Source organism: Sorex fumeus, unplaced genomic scaffold, assembly GCF_029834395.1.
Source record: "Sorex fumeus unplaced genomic scaffold, SorFum_2.1 ptg000039l, whole genome shotgun sequence".
NCBI classification, from domain to species: domain Eukaryota; kingdom Metazoa; phylum Chordata; class Mammalia; order Eulipotyphla; family Soricidae; genus Sorex; species Sorex fumeus.
In genome coordinates, this window is record NW_026606096.1 from 28,565,683 (window position 1) to 28,591,158 (window position 25,476).

The 25,476-nt window shown below is 39.6% G+C and overlaps 1 protein-coding gene across 1 annotated transcript in view; it reads left to right on the forward strand.

Moving 5' to 3' along the window:
* The window catches only part of SH3D19 (SH3 domain containing 19), a 199,603-nt gene that overhangs the window by 47,582 nt on the left and 126,545 nt on the right, over positions 1-25,476 (forward strand). The gene's annotated exons all lie outside the window — the stretch shown is intronic.

Genomic DNA, 25,476 nt, shown 5'->3' on the forward strand with positions numbered 1-25,476 from the left:
GACAATAAACAAAAAGAAACTAGTTGCTAGGTCTAGACCACAGCTCTCACACTAATTTGTGCTACCACTCCTTTGCCTAAAGGGGGCTAAGTCACTTGCTTTGTCCTTAGAGATCCAGTCGGGATCAGCAGGATCCTTAACACTGCTAGGGCCCCCAAATATCACCAGGTGTGGCCCCAAAACCAAAAATTATATAATATACATACATGAGTGTACACTTGGAATCTGCTTTTTTTTTTTTTTTTTGAGAAAGATTCACCCAAGCAGTACCCAGGGAAGCGAGGGGTCACTCCTGGTGATAGCCACCCAACTGGGTAAATGATTCAGAACTAGGACGTGAGTATTTGGTGCTGCTTAGGCACTGTACTGCATGGAACCACCAGATTCACTCAGATGATGTTGAGAACTTTAAGGCAACATGCAGCCATGCTGCCGTGAGTCACCATGTGGTTCCATATAGAACCAAGTCAGCAAAAAAAAAAAAAAAAAAAAAGGTGCCCTGACCTCTACACCATCTGGCTGGCCTGAAATCTATGTTCTTTAAACAAATAGAAAACTGACCCCAGTTGCACCAGAGGTTACTACTACCCCAACTTTAGATTATCTCAACACCTGGGCTAGAGGAGAAGATACCACCCAATTTAAAAAACAGTTTGGCTTTTGAAACCATAAACTTCACCTCTTGAAATCATCATAATAATCCATTTTTAATAATAGGTTATAGTTGTCTTTTCAAAAGGTAAAACTTTTAGAAGTGCAGAGCAGAACTAAATATGTGTTATATATTTTTCTCTTCTCCTTTTTGCTATGAGGGTCACTTGACCAGTGATTAGGAGCTACTCCTTGCTTTGTGGTTGGAGGTTGCTTTTGATAGTGCTCAGGGAACCATGAATGCCAAGGATTGAACTCAGTTTTTGCACAATGAAGCATGTGTACCTATCCTTCGAGCCATCTTCCCAGCCCTTATGTATATGTTTTAAATTAGGTTCCTTGATTGGGGAGAGAAGGGGAGAAAAAAATTTAGTAGAGGAGGTGAAAAATATGGCCTGGTAAGAAACTCATGAACAGTGGGCCAGAGCGAAAGCACAGCGGGTAAAGTGTTTGCCTTGTACACGGCTGACCAGGGTTCAATCCCTGGCATTTCATATGATCTCCCGAGCACCACCAGGAATAATTCTTGAGTGCAGAGTGAGGAGTAACCCCTGAGCATTGCTGGGTGTGACCCAAAAAGAAAAAAAAAACAAAAACTATGAACAAGAAGAAAAACTGTTACTATATTTCTTTGAAGAATATTGGTCCTTTGGCTTTCATATACTTTTTACTTTATTATTTTTTTATTGAATCACCATGAGATAGTTACAAGCTTTCATGTTTGAATTATAATCATACAGTGATCAAATACCTATCCCTCCACCAGTGCACATTCCCCACCACCAATGTCCCCAATATACCCACCTTTCCCATCCTCCCCCTGCCTCCATGGCAGGCAATTTCCCCCATACTCTCTCTCAACTTTTGGGCTTTATGATTTGCAATACAGATACTGAGAGGTTATCACATTTGGTCCTTTACCTACTTTCTTCATATACTTTTTTTTCTTGTCTGCCTTCCCAGTAGTTAGTTATTTAATTCGTGACTATAAATTCTTATGGAAGGCATCCTTCCTGATTGAAGATGAACAGTTTGGGACAAAGAATGCCATATACAGAAGTGACAGCTTTATTTTTCAACTGTTCTACATTGTAATCATTGACATATACTTCCAGAATTAAAAACCTCAACAAGTTATTTTAATGAAGTCATCTAGAGCTCCCAGTATTTCATGAAGCTTGTTCTTTATGCATTTCCTTCTTATCTCTGTTGTTGACCATCAGCTGCAACTATACTCCCTACTCTTCTGGTAAGATGTTAGGTTGAAAGCACAGGTGGATCCTACTAGAACCAGAAAGACTGGTATAATAACGAGCAGGAAATTAGATAAATCCAGATGGTTGGCATCCAAGACTCAGCTCTTGAAATGATGGTATTAACCCATTTTCGGTAGTAGGTCACATTGGTGTAGACTGCAGGAAAACGTGTACCACAGTCCATCCCCCAGCTTACCAATCCTATCTGCATCCATACATCATTAATAAGACATGACAGAGGTCCTCCTGAATCACCCTAAGAAAAAGATAAAAAGTGTGAGCATAGTAAAACTGAACCATGAAGTGGAAAATCTTCCTTAGATATGGAGAGTTTTTTTTTAGAAGGAATCAGGGAAAATTCCTTGTTAGAGAATTCTGGACATGACTGGACTTATATTGCAGTAAGGGGAGAATTTGGAATTTCTAGAATTAAAGAATTTTGGAATTGGGAGAGACAGCTGAAATTCTTAGTAGCTTCAAAATATTTACGTGACATAAAGATAATGTAATACATTTTCCCCATCAAAGTTTAGTTCATTTTAAATGGATGAAATATATGTTTCTGACAGTTGGAATACAGTTCTTGAAAATCTGTCATTTCTATGGCACTACAGAGAACAGATGAAAACACACTCTTAGTCTTCCCAAGAAAGAGGCTTATGTGCTTGTCTAGGAGACTTAGCCTGAAGAGCAGGCTTTAGTTTGGTTTAGTTCAGGAATATTAGAGGTATTTTGTCTGAAACTTCCCTAATCTGGGGAAAGAGACATCTGGACTTTCAAATAAGATCAACTTAAACTCACACAGAGCTTGATTATGATTTAAAAAATCAGAAGGACTCATTTGCAAGAGAAAGTCAACTTGTTACAGGTTCAAGAACCCTCATAAGAATATTAGATTTTTTAGCAGAAACTTTTCAGACTAGAGGAACTGACATATAATGTATTCAAATTATTGATGGGAGAGTATTGCGACATAAATACTTTCTGGCAAAGTTATTCAGAATTGCAGGAGTTGTCACCACTAACATGGCATTAAAGAAAATTTATAAGGGACTTCTGTTCTTGTTTGTTTGTTTGTTTTGAAGGGTCACACCTGGTGATGCTCAGGTCTTACTCCTGGATTTGCATTCAGGAATTACTCCTGGCAGTGCTCAGAGGACCATATATGATGCCAGAGATCGAGCACCCTACCCACTGTACTATTTCTCTGACCCCTTCTTAAATTGAAAAGGAAGTGAACCAATAAGCTTAAAGAAAGCATGAAATATAACATTGGAAAAGATAAATATGTAGTAATATAGTGAAGGAATGACTTCACTGTATAATGCAAATGAAGATTAAAAGATGAAAGTAAAAATATCTAACATTAATCAAGTAAGATACAGATAGAAAGATGTAAAATCTGACATCAAAACAAGGTGGAGCAGGGAAGAAAAATACAGACTTTTAAGAGTACATTCACACTGAAGTGTTATCAAAGTAGACTCTAAAATTAAGTTGTTATAGAGAAAGCTGGAGCGATAGCACAGCGGTAGGGCGTTTGCCTTGCACGCAGCCAACATGGCCAACCTGAGTTCGATTCCCCCGCCCCTCTCGGAGAGACCGGCAAGCTACCGAGAGTATCTCGCCCGCACGGCAGACCCTGGCAAGCTCCCCGTGACGTATTGGATGTGCCAGACACAGTAACAACAAAGTCTCCAATGGAGACGTTACTGGGCCCGCTCGAGCAAATCGATGATCAACGGGAGGGCCTTTGCCTTTACCTTTACCTTTATGGTAATGGTAGTTATAATAGTGTTGCGTATTTGAAAGTGGTAAGAGTGTGCTCATTTCACAGTAGCACTTTAGCACTGTCCTCCCATTGTTCATCAGTTTGCTTGAGCAGACATTGAGCAGTAATGTCTCCATTGTGAGACTTGTTACTGTTTTTAGCATATCGAATATGCCACGGGGAGCTTGCCAGGCTCTGCCGTGCAGGCGGGTACTCTCGGTAGCTTGCTGGGTTCTCCAAGAGGGATGGAGGAATCAAACCTGGGTCGGCCACGTGCAAGGCAAACGCCCTATCCTCTGTGCATTTCACAGTATACAATATTAATTTAGTTGTTGGTATCTGAAATAATTATAATGTTTATTACAACTCAAAATTTAAGATTGTATGCTAAAAATATCTTACCTCACAGCTGTCTCTATGTGAGCTACCAGCGCAAAGCATACCCTCCTGGATAGCTGGCTGTGGTAATACGACCAGTGTGTCATAGATTTCTTCACACTTCTTTTGGTCAGTGATAGGTACTTCTACTTCCTTGAGGATGGAAGGGATGTAATCTGCAGAGGCAGGTAGAAATGAAATGCTAATCTAATTTTGTTTTTTAGCAATGGGATTGTGTGGGATTTGGGTCACTCCTGGTGGTGCTTAGGACCGAATCCATATGCATTGCCTGGGCTCAATTCCCAGGGTAGGCTACATGCAAGGCAAAAGTATTAACTTCTGTAGAACCTCTCTAACCAGTTAAAGTTATCTGAAAATGTGCAGGGGAATGATTCCCATTATCAGAATGGAAAATGGTTCCTTTCCAATCGTGTTTACAAATGGAATTTTTTCTTTTGGTACAATGAATCTGAATTAATGAATGCTTAATAACTATTTGAAAGGCCAGAGCAAAAAGGCAGCAGGCATTACCCATGACTGACCAGGGCCAAGCAGGAGTGATCCCTGAGCACAGAGCCAGGAGTAAGTCCAGAGCACTTCCAGGTGTGGCCCCCAAACAAAACAAAACAAACAAAACTATTTGCTTGAGACTTGTCCTTTGCAATATAGGGTTTCTTAACATGTTAAATGAAGAGTATTTCTAATTTTTATCTTGTAAAGATTTAAGAATATTCTAAAATTACTCCATTTTCCAGTTTTCTCTTCCTGCTGATTTTCTGTTTTCATTTCTTCATCCTGGGTGGTTAAGTAAAGAAGAAAAAGATAATAAAAGAAATACTAGGTTATTTCCAAGCTTTTTTTTTTGTTTTGTTTAATGTCAGAAGCTTTTTTATTCAAAAAACAAAACAACAGACCAGGGGTTGGAGCTAAAATACAGTGGTAGGGTATTTGCCTTGCATGTGGCCAACAGTGTTCGATTCCCAGCATCCCATTTGCTCCACCAAGCACCACCAGGTGTAATTCTTGAGCACAGGGACAGGAATATCCCTAAGCATCACTGGCTATAGACCAAAAGGGAGAAAAAGAAAACCAAAAGACCAAAAATGACCATTAAGATGCACACTTTAAAGAAAATTATGCCTAAGGGCAATTTGTAGTTTTATGAAGTTGAAATGATGTAGTTATAGCACACCCATGGCAGTTGTCTATCAACAAAGCTTTAAAGTTCTAACATGAAGTCTGAATGAGAAAATCAGTGTTTACTGCTGTTTTGTTTCCTGATTTTGGCCACACCCAAATACTTGGGTCTATTCTTGGCTCTGTACTTGAGGTTGACTTCCGGTAGTGCTGGGAGAACTTTAAATCAGAGAGATAATTAATCTAGAGACGTAATTCCATGTTTAAGTTGTATTTGCTCTCCTAGCTGCTGATAAACACTAGCCACAATAAAATGCATCTTATTTGGACATTTATAGTTAATATGAGTAGGTTGGCCATGTTTTATGAAAACATTTGCCATAGTAATTTGATATACTTAAAATGAGAGGGTTCTGTTGTGCATATAAGGGTAACATAAGAGAAAAACCCACCTTTCACTCCCCATTCTCACCGTAATTATTCATAATATGACCCCATCCAGTCACCCAGCAAGTGCGTGGAATTATTAACTTCTCTGTGACATTGGGCAAGCAGATGGGCATAGCAAAAGGAGTGATTGTGACTTTAGAGTATAGTTTCAACAAGGCAATGTCTGCACTTCTTTCATGAAAGTTTGGATGTATGATGATTTTGCACACACGATACTTCATGCTTTTCTTTGAACTGTCTATATAAATTGATCCCAATGATACAGAATAGGGAAAAGCATACCAAGTCCTAAGAGGAAGAGGAAAAGACAATAAAAATAGAGCATAGTTCTTTGCTGCAGCTGTATCAGAAAAATGTGTGTGTAGCACCAAATCTCTAGACAAGAAAGGATTGTAACAACCCAGAATTGACCAAGCTGCTTCTAATTTATACTCTGTTGATTTGTTTCCGTTTTTTTTTACTCCTTCTCTATTTTGTTGTCTTTTGGAGGGAGTTTTGGGGAGGGAGTGTGGGGGGGGGCACTGAGGAGAGGGCAATATTTTGTTGTCTTCTATTTCTTCCCTTTTCCCTTCTCTTTTGTTGTTGATGGGATGGCCAAGGGTTTCACATACTGACTGTGGTACTGCTCAAAGCATGCACACTTCAGTTACTTGTAGTAATTATACCCTGGGTTATGGAGCATCGGAGACTGCACACTTGGTTGTGGCAATATGGGACTTGGTGGCAGTTCCTCTCAGCATATGGGAAGGTAATGGGTTCCTAACTCATGGCCTCAAGACTGCCAGGCAAACCAGTCTTCCACTTGAAGAATATCTGCTTGTTCATCCATGTGTATGTTGGCAGTCTTTGATTCTTTACTCACTTTTGACTGGATGCATCAGTTTTTCTGAGTGTTTTCATTGGGCCACTCACCTCATAGTGGCATCTTGCTTCTCTTACAGTAGTAGGTCTGGGAGAGGGCTGCCATTGTATTTAAAAGCCCAAAATCTTCAGAAAAAAGATCCCGTGAGAGTGGAATTTGGGAAGTGATTTGGCCAAAAAAGTTTATAATAGAGTCCTTTCCTGTTTCTGTCTCTATTCCCTGACCTGTGTTCAAGGTGACCTAGGCATTCTACTGCCTACCCATATTACTGCTTTCATTTGTCTGTTTATTCTTTCATGAAATCATTCAACTATTTCTTCAGAATGTGTTTGTACCAGCAGCCAGCTAGAACTCACATTTCAAAACAGTGTGCTGCTGTCAGTATCCACCTCTCACCGATAATGGAGCCTCCACAGACATGCATACTGAAAAAGCGCACGCTGACCTGCCAAGGCCAGTTCCCCTCAGTAGCATCCTCACCCCCCACAATGCGAGGGGAAGCTTGACGTTGTCCACATACTAAAGAAAGAAAGAAACGTGGGAATCTGATCATCCTATTTATCTGGCCCCCATCTTCTCATCGTCCACATCCTCCCCCTTCACTTCCCACACTGGCACCCGAATCTTTCCTCACTTCCCTCTTTCATACTGTTCCAATTACAGACCCTGCAGTCTTGTCTCAAGTGGAAACCACTCACCTGGATGCTGTTTTCCTTTTTCAGAAGAATTTAGGCAAGATCCTAAGGCAGACATATCATATCATTAATATAACATAGCAATAACATGGTAACACTTCTGATATCCTGATTCACCGGTCTTTTCTCTGAGAGTAATTTCTCAGACTGATTTTATTTTATTTTATTTGTTTTTGTTTTGTGTCCATACCCAGTGATACTCGGGTTACTTCTGGCTTGGCCCTCAGGTATTAATCCTGTGGTCCTCAGGGAACACCACAGGATTGGTGCAAGGCAAGTGCCAGACCCACTTTACTATCTCTCCGGCCCCATCTCAGATTGATTTTAAAGATCAGCTTTTTCACAGATCCCACCCAGTGACAGAAACCTTGGTAATAGCATACTATAATATCTATGTGATATTAGTGATGATCTAGTTATTCATTGGGAATAGCAAGTATATTTTGGTTGAAAATACAGTATCTTTTTTTTTTTATGTAAGAGTACTGCTATTTATTCAGCCACTGATTAGCTGATTGAATTGTGCATGAACTCCACCTTACTTTTTTTTTCCATTTTTTATAATTTTATTTATTGAATCACAGTGAGAGCAGTTATAAGGCTTTTGGGTCTAAGTCTCGGTCATACAATGAGACACCCATACCTTTACCAGTGCCCATTCTCCACCACCAAACACCCCAGTATACCCCCATCCCACACCCTCCCCCTACCTGTGGGGCAGAAGATTTCCACATTACTCTCTACTTTGATCACATTCAATATTTCTATACCAGACCCACCATTATTATTTGAGATTTTACCTCAACACTCAGATCTGCTGAAAAGGCAACAGTAGATAATTTGTGTTCTATTGCTGGTTATGAATAACATATGATGTCACATGGCTGCAGTAGGGCCATGTGATTTTTAAATTTCGAAATTTTAACACTTAAATCTGAGGGATTTCTGCCAAAAGCCACTGGGTTTTGAGATTTGCTCCTGAGTCTCTGGGATCATGGCCTTTGAGCAGCTTGATCAGGAGCCAGAGAGGCCATTCATGGGCGATGACTTGGGGTCTCGTTGGGGTGGGAAGGACAGGCCAGGCTCCACCCCCATTCCATGAGGCCCTGCATGTCTCGTCACTGTGGGCCCAAACCTGACTGTCCAGTGGCCTCTGGAGGATGGTGGCCACCGGGGCGCCAGGGGGAACAGGACAAGGCACAAAACCTATTCCTACCTGGATTGGCCTAGCACCGGTAACCTACTGCAGGGAACGGACGCATTTCTGCCAAAAGCCGCTGGGTTTTGAGATTTGCTTCTGAGTCTCTGGGATCATGGCCATTAAGCAGTTCAATCAGGAACCAGAGAGGCCATGCCTCCAATGATATAGTTGAGCCGGAGGTGGTTTGTGGGTGTGTTTCCCACATACCTAACTTTTGGCCGTTTACTTTTTTGATAAACTTTGCTCCAAGTTTTTGTCATCTGGCCAAAGGCACAGCAGCAATTTTGGGGTATCTGGAAGTCTGAAGGCGCCATCAGGCCTCACAGGTACAGACTAACCTGCTGGCGGCACCATACCCCCTTCTTTGTTGTTTTTGAGATTTACATTGCTATTTAATTTTATCACATTTGCTTTAACAATTACTTGGCAGTGTTTGTCTATCTTTGTTGTTTTGCTTCCTGTTATCTTTTGCTATGCTCAGTCGCTCCAACTAAAATCTTTGTAGATCAGAAAAAGAAATGAATTAACTTAAGCCTGAAGTCGTTGACTAGCATTTGCACTGCTAATTACCTGTGCTTGAAGTGCTCTTTTCCTACATCCTCAGTTCCATCATATCACTCCATTAGTCTTTGCTCCAACGATTCCTTCTTAGTAAAGCCTTTCTTGGCTGGCATGTCAGTATCCTCCTGTGCCTGGCCCTCTCTGAGCAAAGTATGTGCAGGGATCTTTCCTCCTGCTTAGGGTCTGAGCCTGGTGCCTGGCAGGCAGTATCCTCTCAAGATTTTGCAGGGACCACTGTTAACTGGCAAACTCCATGAGTGAAATGTCATTTTGGGGCTATCTCCAGCAGGACAGGGGTCATGCGGGTGTAGACCCAGTTTTGCTTGCCCCACCATGAATGCTATTCTGTCATCAGTTGCCTGAGGGTTTATGATGCTTAGTGGGGTCAAAAATCCTTGCTCTCCCCACCCTGCCCACCCCAGCGACTTACCCAGCATCAGAAGCAGTAGGAAGACTCCACCAGCAGCGCACATGTCTCCTGTCCTCAGAATCAGCACCTCCTTCTTCCTGGGCTCTGATTTCCCAGGAGTGGCCTATTGGGAAACAGCCACAAAAATGAGTTAGGAACAGCTTTTTTGAGATAGATTCCTATGTTGCACCCCTCTTCTTCTTTTTCTTTTTTTTCTTTTTTTTTCCTGATGACAAGTGAAGGGTCTTGAAATGACCTAGCCCTGAGTCCTGTAGCTGCACTTTGTCCTGAGGGCGTGAGGCACCCCCTGCTGGCGAGGAGGTTTCTGTACTGTGAGGTGGAGGGTTTCTGTCTGTGAGGTGGAGGAGGAAGGGAGGGGACTTGTACCTGCCAGCCTGAAGTTGGAGGACATTGGACAGAACAGGATCCTCTTCCTCTAGGTGGGTGATAGAAGGTGAACACTGCTTGCTTTTTCATAAAGAGCAAAAAATGGAAGAGAGGTCATTATTATAGTGCCTGATTAAATTTTCCTGATTTGTTGTTGTTAAATTGCTGCTGTAAATCCAACCCTGAGCCTCATGGTATGCACAGCTTAGGCTCTTTCACTGACCTGCCCTTTTGCTGAATCCTGCCTGTTCCAGATTTTTTTTTTTTTACATGCTTGTTCCAGTTTTGGCTATAAATTATTCTACAGATCGGTGGTTTTTTGTTTTGTTTTGTTTTGGTGGTTTTTTTTTGTTTGTTTGTTTTTTTGTTTTTTTTTTAGAGTCACTTATGTCAAACATTGTTGAGGCAGGGAGATAGTATAGGAATTAGGGCACATGCCTCGTGGTTTAGAACTAATTCAGTTTGAAGAGTTTTAATGACTAGGGTGGGACAGAGATGGACAGAAAGAGAGAGAGAGAGAGAGAGAGAGAGAGAGAGAGAGAGAGAGAGAGAGAGAGAGAGAGAGCCAGACCTACAAGGCTTGCATCATCTGATCATAGTATATTCTACAATCAGGAGATACATCCAAGAAGTTTGTGGTAACTGTAAATAGCACATTGGTTAACATAATGTTTTTGTGAGGCACTAGAAATATTCCTTTTTTACTATCTCAATAAGTGCTAAATGCCATAATTTTAAATCATTGTTAAATTGTTTCTGTGAAGAAATAATGAACTTTTTTGTCCTTAGGTAGCATGGGGCAGAGGGGCTTTTCCTGCCTCAGTGTTTAGGAGTCACTCCAAGACATTCCCAGGAGAACATGTGGTGCTAGGGCTCAAAACCTGGGACTTCTACATGTATCACACATGCTCAGTCTGTTAAACTGGCTCTGCTTCAAGTTATTACTAACATAAATGATGTACTCACATTTCTTGTTATGTAATTTGAAACAATAAAATTTAGAGTAACCACCTTTTTTTTTCATTATAATTTTTATGGCTGCAGAAAGTATAGCAGGTAAGGCTCTTGCCTTGCACAGTGAACCTGGGTTTGATATCTAGCATGACATATGGTCCTTCGAATACAGAGCTGAGAATCGATCTCAGAACCCAGGTTTATTTAAAAAAAAAATACTACTTTTCAGCAGTACCTTTGTTGAGGTCCATATTTCTAGACAGCCTTTGTTGTCTTGACATTTTATTGACATTTCAGTTCCCGAACTGTGGAACTGGCTACATTTTTTTCCTCTTTCAGAGCCCACATCATTTGTCTGTTTATGGACTGTAGGGATGACTTGTAGAAGGGAAATTCCAGAGCCAAATCAAAGTACTAATAATCTTCAGATAGCAATTCTCATTACTTATTTAGAAGAAATTGAATAAGGCCTTAGAACAGAAAGCAAATATAATTGTAGCTATAATGCCAAAACGTCAGATACTAGTGTTAGGATTTCAGTGTTATATAATTTATACACACAGTGACAAATTCTAGAGAGGGAATGGCAGTTTAATTTTTCTATCTTTGTTATAACTTAAAAAATGCCCTTTTGTATATAGAGGACATTGTCCAAAGTATTAAACTGATTCTAAATAGTTTAACATGTGATCAGTTATAGAAACTTAACAATATTTTACGTTTGCCCAACAGTTTAATCTGTGCAGGGACTCCAGAGAAGTGTGTTCTTATTTCTAGTTTATAATGAGAAAATTGAGGACCTCGGAGATGAGATTACTTAGCTACTTATATATTGTGCAGTGTCAAAGCTGGAGTTTGCTTCTATTTCTTACTGTAGTAATCATTCAAATTTAGATCTTTTGATTTATTGTCTGGGCTGGAGCGATAGCACAGCGGTAGGGCGTTTGCCTTACAAGCGGCCAACATGGCCGACCTGAGTTCGATTCCTCCACCCCTCTCGGAAAGCCCGGTAAGCTACCAAGAGTATCTCGCCCGCATGGCAGAGCCTGGCAAGCTACCCGTGACGTATTCGATATGCCAAACACAGTAACAAGTCTCATGATGGAGACGTTACTGGGCCCGCTCGAGCAAATCGATGAACAACGGGAGGACCGTGACCTGATTTATTGTCTACTAATTTTTCCCCCATGATCCTTCCACATAGCCTCATCTCGACTATGAGGAGGGATCATACTTGTCCAGGAGATATCGTTTACTCGGTAATCATTTTTCCAGTTCCCTTACCAGGAACATTTCTAGAATAGGTGAGTGACATCATGAAAAAATACCCTCATGAAGTGAGTATTCTAGACCATGAGAAGTTATTTGGAAGAAAATTAAATAGGGATGTTGGGATAGGACAGAACTTTCAAATAGGATGATATGGTAATATATCACTGAGTTGATTTCCGAGCATGTAACTGGGGAGATAGCAGATAGGACAGTGTGGTAATACATCACTGAGCTGATTTCTGAGCATGTAACTGAGGAGATAGCAGACGAGGCAGGCAGGCTGGTGGTTAACTAAGGGAAGAAGGGCTAAAGCATACAAAGACCCTAAAACAGGCATTTGAGACATTCTGAGAAACGTTGTAGCTAGAACAGTATGAGTAATGAAGGGCTCCAGTGAAAGGGAATGAAGGCCAGACCACTAAGTCATGTAGACAATTCTGAAGACTTCGATTTTTGTTCTTTTGTGTGTGGGTGTGAGGTGGGGGAGAAGGAGGATATGGTTGATGGGGGGGAACAGTGAAGGTGGGGATTGAACTCATTGTGTCATAAGTGTGAGATTTGTGCTCAATTACAGACCTACTTCTGCTCTGTTTTTATTTTTAACGAAAGAGAAGATTTTCATCTTTTGTGGTGTGTGTGTGTGTGTGTAGAGAAAGAGAGAGAGAGAGAGAGAGAGAGAGAGAGAGAGAGAGAGAGAGAGAGAAAGAGAGAGAGAGAGAGAGAGAGAGGTGTAGGGCAGGGTACATCTGGCTGTGCTCAGGGCTTTCTCCTGGCTCTATGCTCAGGGATCACTCCTGCAAGGAATCGGGACTATTCGGAATACCGGGGACTAAAACCCAGGTTGCAAGCTCCCTTTCCAATGTCTTATCTCTCCAGCCACTCCTACTTTTTTTAGTTTTAAAAAGTGTTTCTTTAATCATTGTGAATTACAAAATTATTCATGATTGGATTTCAGACATAAAGTGTTCCAAAACCCAATTCGTTCATCAATGTCCATTTCCCTCCACAGTGTTCTAGTTTCCCTCCCACCCACCAGACTGCCTCTGTAGCAGGCACTTTAAAAATAAATTTTAGTCTTTGTGGTTTATAGTACTATTACTGATAGGGTCTCTCACACAACAGCATCCTGATCAGCATCCCTTCCTTCTCTTAAGTGACCACTTACCTCCACCATTGTCATAGTGTTCTCTTTCATGTCCTTCCCTTCACCCCCCCTCCCATGGTAAACTTCCTGTTTAAGACCAGATCTTATATTCATTTATATTGCCTTTGGGCATTTGTTATTTTTGTATGTTTCTTTATATCCTGCATGTGAGTGAGATCATTCTCAGTGTCTCCCTCTAACTTCATTCAGCATACTTTACCGATCCTTCCATATAGCAGCAAATTACGTGATTTCATCTTTTTATGGCCAAGTAATATTTCATTGTATAGTTTCTTTATCCAGTCATCTGGATAACAACACTAGGATTGTTTCCAGATTTTGACCATTGTGAATAGTGCTGCAATGAACCTAAGAGTCTTTTGCAATGAACACAGATGTCTTTTTTGCAGTGTGTTTTTGGGCCCTGGGGGTATATTCCCAGGAGTGGAATTACTGGGTCATGTGGAAGCTCAATTTCTAGTGTTTGAGTAGTGTCCATATTATTTCATGGAAAGGCCAGGACAGTTTACATTTCCAGCAGTAGTTAACTGAAGATCTCTTTTCCTTCACATCTGTGCTAACACTGGTTTTGTTCTTTTTGATGTGTGTACTTCTCTCTTGTGAGGTCATATCTCACTGCTGTTTCATTTTGCATCTCTGTGATGATTAGTGATGCAAAAACATTTTTCCTATGCCGTTTAACCATTTATAATTCTTCTTTTAGGAAGTTCCTGTTCATCTCTTCTCCACATTTTTAGGGGAAGGGGAATTGGATTGGATTTTTCATTTTTCTTGTAAAGTTCTACCAGTGCTTTATATATCTTGAATATTAGCCCATTATCTGGTGAGTGGTGAATAAATATTTTCTCCTGGTCTGTGGGATATTTTTGTGTTTTGTACATTGCTTCCTTTGAGGTGCAGAAGCTTCTTAATTTAATGTAGCAACATTTGGGTTTTCTTTTTGCTTCTATTTGTGTAGCCAGTGTTATTGATTCCTGAAAGGTTCCTTTAGTGTCTATGTAATGAAGAGTTCTCCCAATGTTTTCCTCAATGTAACTTAGGGATTCAGGTCTAATATTGAGGTCTTTCATTTATTATAATTATATAATGGATTATAATTGACTTTTTGTGCATGTTGTTAGAAAGGAATCTGCTTTAAATGTTTCCTTTTTTTTTTTAACATGTGGCTAATTGGTTTTCCCAATATCACTGTTGAAAGAGGCTTTCCTTCTTCCGCTTTTTTTTTGCTAATTAATCATAAATTTTATTTACTTTTTTTATTAAATCACTGTGAGATCGACCCTTACAAAGCTATTTAGATTTCAATCATACAGTGTTCCAACACCCATCCCTCTACCAGTGTACATTTCCCAGCACCAGTGTCCCCAGCATTCCTCCCATCACCTTCCACCTGTTACCTGGCACTTCTCTGTCTCTGTCTTTGTCTCTCTGTCTCTGTCTCTCTCTCTGTCTCTCTCTCTGTCTCTCTCTCTGTCTCTCTCTCTCTCTCTCTCTCTCTCTCTCTCTCTCTCCTTTTCTCCTTTTGGGCATTTCTGCTGTATTCTTTAAAAACTGTATAACAGTTTACAGTTTAAGTTAAGTGAAGTGATCTTTAAAAACTGAAGTAATATTTATAACATATACAGTCTTATAAATTAGCATGTTTCTTTCACCACCAAAAGTCTAGTTTCTGTCCCTCACCAACCACAAAGAGACCATTGATAAAATGAAAAGTTGGGGGGCTGGAGAGAGAGAACAGCGGGTAGGGCGTTTGCCTTGCACGCGACTGACTTGGGTTCGATTCCCAGCATCCCATATGGTCCCCTGAGCACCGCCAGGAGTAACTCCTAAGTGCAGAGCTAGGAGTAACCCCTGTGCATCGCCAGCTGTGACCCAAAAAGCAAAAAAAAAAAAAAAAAAAAGTTGGGCTAGGAAAATAGTTCAAGTGATAAAGCGTAGGCCTAACACGTGTGAGGCCCTAATTTTCTTCCTTTGCATCTTATGTCACCTCTTCTCCCCTCACAGCTCCATAGAGTGTGGCCCTGGCTTTTTTTTAAATTTAATTTTAATTTTTTAAAGAGGATTCAGAGAGAACGTATAGGTGGTAAGGTACTTGCTTTGCATATGACTGACCTGATCACAATCCCCCAAGAATTCCAGGAGTCATCCCCTAGCACAGGGCCAGGAATAGGAATCACTCCTTAACTCCACTGTGTGTGGCTCAACTCCCTCCTCCCCCTGAAAAAAAAAAACCACTAAATGGAAGAAAATATTTGCAAATCATATATCAGAGGGGTTAATGTTCAAAATATATGGAGAACTTGTCATAACTCTGATTGTATTTTGAAGGTGGTAACAAAAGAAAGAAGGTATTGTTACTGATGTCTTTTAGCCTGAGATAGTGGAACTGTGGAATAACAGTTTTTTGTTTTGTTTTGTTTGACCTAGCAGTCACTGTCGTTATAACAGGTTTTTGGAGTTGGAGGAGAACTTCATTTAAGTTTAACATGCTTGGCAGATGTCTGATAGAGATGTCCAGTAGACTCAAATGTATAAATCAGGACATTGCCACCCATTTGAAGGATGAGATTAGGGTGTCACCATTATGTCATTGTTTAAATTAAGGTCACTGAGGGAGTGTATAAAATAAGATAAACCCCACTGTGAGTTTTAAGGATGGACCATACCAAAATTTAGTTCTGATAAATAGGAGCCAGTAAGACACTGATAGAACTGCAGTGAAGTTGGCAAAGAACTATTCTGGAAGCCAAGTATAGAAAGTAATTCAAGATAACCAAGAACTAACTTTTGGATTAACATCATAGAATGAAACAGATTCAAGAGAAAGAAAGTAGAAATTGGAATGGAGATCGAAAATGTAAGCAGGAAATTTCATAGTTTTCTCTTGAGGGGAGTAAACAAAGAGCTGGCAGAAGAACTTGGGTGGTGCAGTGTTTTATTCTTGTTTTGTACTAAAATGGGAGAAATTACATCATGTTTGTATGCTAATAGAATTGTCCAGAAAAGAAAGAAAATGATGGCACAGAAGAAAAAGCAGGAGAATTTGCTGATACGTCCTAGAGAAGATGAGAGGGCACTAAACCTCACCATTGCGGGGTTGAGGATTCTTACCTAGATTGGAGTGCAGACCAGCCTTTCATACCACAGAAGCAAAAACAAGTGTATGAGTATAGATCTCATGTGGGAGGAGACTTGGTGATAAAAAGGCTAGGGGACCTACAGTTTTCTAAGTGCTATATATTTTGTTAAGGAACCAAAAATCCAACCACAGATCCTTTGATGAGGTGATTGATAGATTACAAAATGTTTGCAACTGCAGCTTTTTGCATGCCTAAATAATGTCAAAGTCTAACAAGTAAAATCAAGCTCACTGTTCTTCTGTTATTGTTCACTCTTACCTCAGGTCACACCCTCAGAAACGTTTATTTCATAAAGTCACGTGACAAAGAAATGAAAAAAGATGTTCACATTTTTAAAGTATGGGCACAAACAGTGGTATTTTCTATAATGTGAAATTGAAATAAAACTCCAAGTTCTACAAAAAAAAAAAATAACCAGAAAGGCTGGGGCGTGATTATCTGGATAATTCACCAACCTAAGCTGGACAGAAGAAAAGTAATGGAGGGTGGGCGTGGGGGAGGGGACAGTGGGGAGGGAGTAGAGAGCAAAGCAAGGTAACAATTAGTAAATTATGGGCCAGGGAGATAATACAGTGGGTAAGGCTCTTGCCTTGCATGTGCCCGAATCTGGGTTCAATCCTCAGCACCATATGGTCCCTTAAGCATAGCCAGAGTATTTACAGATCCTTGGTATATTACAGATTCTTTTTTTTTTTTTTTTACAGATTCTTGACTATATTTAAGAGTATAATGTTTAGTTTTGGTTACCTTTATTGTAAGTTCATACTTGTCAACACAATAATTACATATTCTTGAGTGCTTTATAGTTGAGAGATTCATGTAAGCATACATCTATTTAAAACCTAAAACAATCTTGTAATATGTGCATAATGCTTTTGAGAATCATTTTATGTCTTTGAGACAATGATAGAAAAGTAACAGATGGCCAAGAAAGGTATTAAATTGACAAGAGAACAATTTAGTTTAGTTCCTGAATTTAAACGAAAATTCACCCTATGAAAATCCTGGAACATGTTTCCACTCATGGTTTTGTATTTTGATTTGTATTTGTGGGGTATTGCTATGTTAGAAAGAGGGAATAAGAGGGAAGAGTAAAAAGTTAGCTTTGAACCCATGTTTATGTTTATTCTCTCTTTCTCCTCTCCCCTTCTCTCTCTCTCTCTCTCTCTCTCTCTCTCTCTCTCTCTCTCTCTCTCTCTCATTCGTATTACTGGTTATCAAACCCACATTTGAGGAAGGTTTTTGCTGCTAAGCCACACTTCTTTTCCTCAGTCAGGGATTTATTAAAGGTTACAAAGTCAGTGCTCATTTTTCATTTTAAGAGTGTATTTTCAATGGTCTGGAACTAATAGTTTGCATGCAGGAGATCTGCGTTCAATCTCCAGGCTGAGTGTTCGCTCAGACACTGAACTGGGAGTTAGCCCCTGAACATACTGGGTGTGGCCCTCAAACAAAACAAAGTCTTATTTTTGTTGCTCTTGAATCATTGGAAGAATTTATTAATGCTCAGAGTAACTGTTTTCCTGATTTAAAATCTAAATATGGTACTAACTAGATTGTGCATGTTTGAACATGTCAAATTATTTTTTCATCAATTTATATTTAGTATTATAGGTAATGTTCTTCATTGTATGGGGGAGAACTTTGAAGCAAGGATTAGAAATCAAATGACAATAATTGGAGAAGTCCCTATTCTGTGTAGCTAAAAATATACTGGCTAGACTTCTACCCAGATGGGCATAATTCTCAGCACTAAATTCCTGAACATTATGGGTAAAAAAAGTAACCTCTTGGTCTAATTCAGAAATACTAGACTCTTTCCAGACTTACATTTGGAAAATATTTTTAAAATATTCAGAAAAGTAAAATTATTAAAATGTCACCCACTGTCCTCCCGTTGTTCATCAGTTTGCTCGAGCGGGCCCAGTAACGTCTCCATTGGAGACTTTGTTGTTACTGTGTTTGGCATATCGAACACGTCACGGGGAGCTTGCCAGGCTCTGCCGTGCGGGCGAGATACTCTCGGTAGCTTGCCGGGCTCTCCGAGAGGGGCAGAGGAATCGAACTCGGGTCGGCCATGTTGGCTGCGTGCAAGGCAGACGCCCTACCGCTGTGCTATCAGTAAAATTAAAACTGTCTCAGTTACAAAATGTTTGATATATAAAGGAAAATTTTTGATATGCCTGGAGGTTCGTATTTGAATATTTGTTTTTCTTATTATTTACTCCCAGTGGGACTATTAAGAGTACTTGAAACCCAAGCAATAGTACAGCAGATAGAGCACTTGCCTTCCACACAGCTGACCTGGATTTGATCCCAGCATCCCAAGCCTGCCAGGAGTGATCCCTGAATGCAGAGCAAGAACTAAAGAAACCCTTTATCCATTTTTTTTAAGGGACGTGAAAAGATTCTGTGCAGGGCCCAAGAGATAGCTCAACAGGCTGAAACATGCTTTGTATGCAGGAGTCCTGGGATCCGTCTCCCATCTGACTCACTGCATATTCCCCCAAGCACTACCAGGAGCAGACTTTCAACACAGAGATAGGAGTACCTCCCCAAGAATCTTCCAGTGTGGCCTTAAAAAGGAAAGTCGGCCAGGAGGTGGGGTTGGGGTGGGAGGGTGGTGTAGAAACAAACTGAGGCAGCAAAGTAGGATGTCCATCACCATATCTTGTTCATTATTGGTCACCTTTAAGGCCTAGTTAGTAAATTCAGGTGCAATAACTATTTTTCTAACCCAGAAAAATTGAAGTCCCCTACCAACCAACATCTCTCATGCCTCGAGGAAATGTAAACACTTTAGAAATTATATTTTATGAGTCTTCAACTATCATTGAGTTTATTCAATTGAAGAGGACATTTGGAGGGGGAAGACTCCCAAGCAATGCTTAGGAGGCTGGGATACCCAGCCACTTCTCAGCCAACCTGCCTTTAGTTTAATTTGAGGACCTGAGGTTGCAGTACTGCTCAGGCCCTGTGGTGCCCAGGATTATTCAGGTCATAGTGGTGCTTGGGGGATTTTGTGGTGCCAAGGATAAAACTTGGGTTGACTGCATGCAAGATAAATATCTTAACCCCTGTACTATCTTTCCAATCTTAAAGGGACATATTTGAAGATAGACTCCTGTTCAGTTCTTGCATGAATTTTAAAATCTCTCTCTATGGTATGGCCCTGTTTTAGCAGCAATTCTCAGATGATAGTAGTGAATGATGAGTTTCTCAATATTTAGGAAAAATTATAATGAATTAAAAAGGGGTGTTTTTTTTGTCTGTTTGTTTGTTTGGGGGCCATGCCTGGTAATATTTAGAGATTACTATTGGTTGTGCACTTAGCAACTACTCATGGTCATGCTCAGGGGAACATAAGGGGTGCTGGGGATCAAACCCATGTCAGCCTTGTGCAAGGCAAACTGTACTATCTCTCTGAGGCCTGAAGCCTTTTCTCTAGACAGTGCTCTTTGTTTCTGGGAAAATAGAAGAGAAATTTTGGGGATATTCTGTTTTCTTTAAATCTTTTATGAATTGTCTAAGAGTGAGAATTACTCTTATGAAATTCTCAATGTATCTATCACATGCAGTTATTATTGAAAGATTTATTTTGCTTATTTTTCCCCCTTCTTGATTCTGCACCTTACTTATGCTATCAATGACAAATCTATTCTCAGCTTCTACCTATACTGAGGAGACTTTCTTATAACTTTTTATTGAAAGATCATTAATCTTTTTTATTTCCTGTGTATCATATTTATAGATTTAGTGTCATAGAACCCTAGTTAAATTCAACCCCTTTTATTATTGAAGCTCTCAAACCAGATGCTTTATGTCTTAGAATATTGTCACTAATTTGCAGACACTGTCACTCAAGGTTATAAAGAACTTTATAAAGTCTTATAAAGCCTATCTTCTAAACGCACCATCTCCTCTCTATTACATTTCCACTTGTTCTTTTTGTAAGCCAAACTATGACTTGTTATAGAAATGTGATATTTTTACTTTTACTGTTTATTTTTGCTCATATGTAATTTTCAGAGTTCGTAGGTTACATTCTCATGACAGTTCAATCAAGACTAATAAGTTTTTTTTTGTACTCAGTATGTATATGTCCATAGACTGTACATAACAGAGTTTCAGCATAGACTGTAAAGTTCTTAAAAGTAAATTTTATAGTTTTAAAAATGTATTCTTCAAGTTTTTATCCTCCCAAACCATCAACTTTATCTTAAAATTTTCTGTTGTTGTTGTTTTTGAGTCACACCTGGCCCCCAAACACCTGGCAGTGTTCAGGGCTTATTCCTGATTCTTCCTTTAGGAATCACTCCATGGGGTTCGGGGGACCAAATGAGGTGCTGCCATGTACAAGCAAATACCCTGCCTGTTGTACTATCATCCTGGCCTCATCAGCATTATCTTTGATAATTTTTTTTTTCTTCTGAGTCAGAAATCTGTGCCTTAGCAAGCTGAGCCAGGGTGTGGCCAAGATTGATTTTAATAGACTTTATCTGTGGACATTTCATCCATGACAAAATACACTGTGCCTTCTTTAGTTTCTTTTAAAGTAGGATAGGCTCTGTATTTTGTATTATTGCCTTAATTGTTTCCTGAGCAAACATTCACGCTTCTCAGAGTTATTTTTTAATTATCCATGCTTCATGGATCAACCGGGCAGGAGCAATAGCACAGCGGTAGGGTGTTTGCCTTGCGTGCGGCCGGCCTGTCAAGCCGGGTTCAATTCCTCCGCGATTCCTCCACCCCTCTCGGAGAGCCTGGCAAGCTACCGAGAGTTCCTCGCCCCCACGGCAAAGCCTGGCAAGCTACCCGTGAAGTACTTGATATGCCAAACACAGTAACGAGTCTCACAATGGAGACGTTACTGGGCCCGCTCGAGCAAATCGATGAACAACGGGAGGACAGTGCTACATGGATTAACCCATTAATGGTGCAGCCAGCCATAATACTACATCTGCCAATGAGTATGGGCGTGTGGAGTAGTGTGGAGATCTTAGAAGGTGATGGTAAGCAAACTCGAGCTATCTGAAGGTCAGTGACCCACAACCAGTTTTCAGTATGTGACCAATATATCTTATGGCTTTTCCTCCTCATTTCCCAATGTTTGTTATTTTAAATATCTGAGGGTTTTCTTATTTTTGGGTGGGTTGGCTTTTTGCTTTTTGAATAACACCTGGCGATACTCAGGGGTTATTCCTGGCTCTGCATTCAGGAATCATTCTTGGTGGTGCTCAGAGAACCATATAGGCTACTAGGGATAAAACCCAAGTCATCCACATGCTAGGCAAGTGTCATACTCTCTGTTCTATTTCTCCAGTCCCTTAAATATCATTATTGAGTCTAGAATGTATTCCACAATAAAGAAATGACTTAATTACATTAATAGAAATTCAATAATACTCATACTGGTATCCTATAAAATATAATTCTATTTATTTATTTATTTATACATTTTACTGGAAGGGTATAGGAATTAACAGCAAGCAATATCCCAACAAAATCAGACAATCTACCTTATAATCTGTTGATTTAAGTTTTTCATTCATTACAATTCATTCATCTGTCCATTTATTTTTTCCTTTTCCTTCCTCTTTGTTGTGATGGTGGGGTGCTGTGATGAACAAAGGGTGTTGTTCTTCACATGTTGTGGTGCTCAGTACCTGGTTTGGTGCTTTCTGGGAATTGCAAATCTGGCCACTGTGCTCATGTATCTCTTAGATGTAGTGCTGCTTGGGACTCACAATTTAAGTTTTGACTTGAATATATGTGGCTGCTGGCTGCCAGAGAAGGCATATTCTGTTGTAGTGCTGGGGGTGGGGATGGAGTCCCAGAGAGTATTGCCAGCACCCGTGCTTGCATATAAGGGAGGTCCGGGGGATTGAACTTGCAGGCCTCACACTTGGAAGTCAGGCAACCTTTTACTGCTGAGCCATCTCCAAGTCCCTGCATTTTATTCTTAACTAGCTACTCTGAGACTAGCTTTCTCATCAATAAATGTAAAAGACTTGCATCCTGGGACTTCTGTGAAGATTGAATAAGAATGCCTCGAACCTTGTAATACTAATAGCCAATTCTTAAATTTATCTCAACTGTTCTTTGTGACAGCGAGCTACCAAAGTGAATCCCTTGTGTAGTTTCCTGTGCTGCTTTGTGATAATTATATTACTCCCCTCTTTAAACTGTGTTTTTCAATATGTGAATACAGTATTTTCACTAATTCTGCAATTCTGAAGTCGTACTTCAAAATGCTTTCATTCTGATGCAAAATAGTAAACTAATAAACTGAATCATTAAAAGCTTTTGTATGATAATGTACCTCCTCTTTTTTCCTCTTAATTAATAGAATGTCCCCACTATTCCCCTCCAAAAAAGAAATACAAAAAAGGGCTAGAGAGATAGTACAATGTGTAAGGTGTTTGCCTTTTATGTAGTCAGCACAGGGTTTATTCCCCACGCTACATCTGACATATGATTGTTTGAGCCCTGTCAGGAGTGATCCAGAGTACAGAGCCAGGAGTAAGCACTGAGCACAGCTGGGTATAGAGTACGAAGCAAAACAAAACAAAAACCAAAAAGAAATGCAAACAATACAGGGATTTTTAAAAATTTTAGTTCAACTGATTACCAATTTGTAGAGTATTGAAGAAGAATCATTGGCTCGTATTATACCTACTATATGTGAGGTACTCCGCTGCATAGCATAAAGTTCTAACAGAAAACAAGATATACTGGTGTCCTATAAAAAATAATTCTATTTAAATTTTTTTTTTACTGTAAGGGTATAGGAATTAACAGCAAACAGTATCCCAACAAAATCAGATAATCTAGTCTGTTGATTTAATATTTTCATTCATTACAACTCATTCATCTATCCATTTATTTATTCCTTTTCTTGTAACTGGCAACATACTGTGTGTGTAACTGGCAACACGTGTGTGTGTGTGTGTGTGTGTGTGTGTGTGTGTGGTGCTTGGTGCTGGGAGGAAAGGTATTATTTCTGCCTGTGGGAAATAAAATAAGCAGAGATGGTAAGATATCTCCCTGATCTCTCATTCATCTCACTCAAAGATCCCATGTGTACCTTTAGAACTGAAAAATCAGAACTGAGCACTTGTTTGAGAGACATACTGAACAGTGAAGAATAGAATGAGGCAACTCAGTATTTTTCTTCTCTGTGGTTTAAGTTGAATATATAGATGCAAGTTTGTTCACAGGTGTCGGTGGTTATGGATGATGGATCTGAGTTTGTAAGGAGCAATGTGTTACAGAGAATCCATTTTCTATCCGTATATAAGATAATGTTGTAAGGGCTGAATATGGCTTTATCTTTTAACTAAAAGAAAAACTTAAAAAAAAAAAACTTCCAGCTCTGCTATGGGCAAAAAGTCTCATTTTGGAAGCTCAGTTTAGAAAAATATATCTGCATAGAAAAGGTTTGCACAGTTGAGTGTTTTTACATTATATGCTGTTTTCTGCTTCTCTGCAGAAGGATTCTCTTAGTTTTAGTGGTTTCTGGTAGTTGATTATTTTGCACAGTCAGATATGTAAGGGTAAAATGTTGTTATGAGACCTACAATTAATCAGCACTAAAGGATGAGAAGACCTTTTGCCCTTTAAAGAAAATAGATCATTATTTTTACTTTCAACTGAGAAAGACAACCTTTATAAGGTTAGAGTTGTATTTATCATTTGGCACCTGAAACAATACTTTAAATATTTTTATGTACATGCCTATGTACATATATTTGTGTGTGTAACAGTTGAGTGTTGAGTACACAAACATTCACATACATATATAATCCATACTATATAATTCATAATCTAAAATATAGATAAATCTATTTCAGTAATATTTAGTGTTTTTCTCTATCACTCATTTATCCTTTTCAGAAAAGGTACTTCAGGAGTGTATATTATCAAAAACATTGAAAAGATATATGCATCCCTGTGTTCATTGTAGCATTAAATATAATATCCATGATGTGGAAACGGTCTGGAGCCATAGCACAGCAGGTAGTGTGTTTGCCTTGCACGCATCCAACATGGCTGACCCGAGTTTGATTCCTCTGCCCCTCTCGGAGAGCCCGGCAAGCTACGGAGAGTATCTCGCTCCCACAGCAAAGCCTGGCACCCTCCCCCTGACGTATTGGATATGCCAAACACAGTAACAGCGAGTCTCACAATGGAGACGTTACTGGGCCCACTTGAGCAAATTGATGAACAACGGGAGGACAGTGACAGTGACAGATGTGGAAACAATGCAAATACCAAATGACAGAAGAATAGGTAAACAAGTCGTTATATATATATGCACACACACAATGGAATGTTATATAACTCAGAAGAGATGAGATCTTGTATTTCAATCAACTTGGATCTTACTGGAGGACATCGTGTTAAATGAAATATTCAGGGGAGAAAAGCAAACACTGCGTGATTTTATTCATAAGTGTTATGTGGAGAAACAAACCTAGGGAATACTGAATGATGACAAACTCAGAGCTTTAATTGCAGAACTGAGATTACTGAGCTATAAGGGGAGATGAGGGAAGAGGGAATAGACAGACTAATGATGGAGAGTCTTGAGCACTTCAGTGGTGGTGATGACACAATAACTTTCTGCATCAAAACCATAAGAGTAAAGATATTGTAACTATGTTACCTAAACAACAATAAAAAGTAGAGTTCTTGCATCTCAAAATATATTCTAAGGGCTTGCTTGATGGACTATAGATGGAGGAAGACTTTAAGCGTCAATGGAAGAGATAGTGATCCTCATTTGGCACAGTCTTCCCTTCTAAAGGAATTGCCTCTTCCTGTTAGGTCTCCTTTTCTTTGTTCTTGCTTACTTTTAGGGCTTATCATTTTTGCCAGATATTACAGTGTGAAAGGAAAAATGAAAATCAGGTATATTAATTTTTCATAATAACTTGTTTATAATATTTGGGAAAAAGAAAGACTGGACTCATTGGATAAGAGAAAGTTTGGTAATTGTTTATTAGAATGTCATATTTTCCTTAACTAATAATAAGGGGGAAAGTCCTACAGAATTAAAATAATATATATTGGACAAAGGATAATTAACCTTTTAAATAATTTTCCCACAATATTGTGGGAGATATAATTCTGTATTCCTCATATTAGCATCATAATAATTAGGCAGTAGCGAGCAACCATGCTA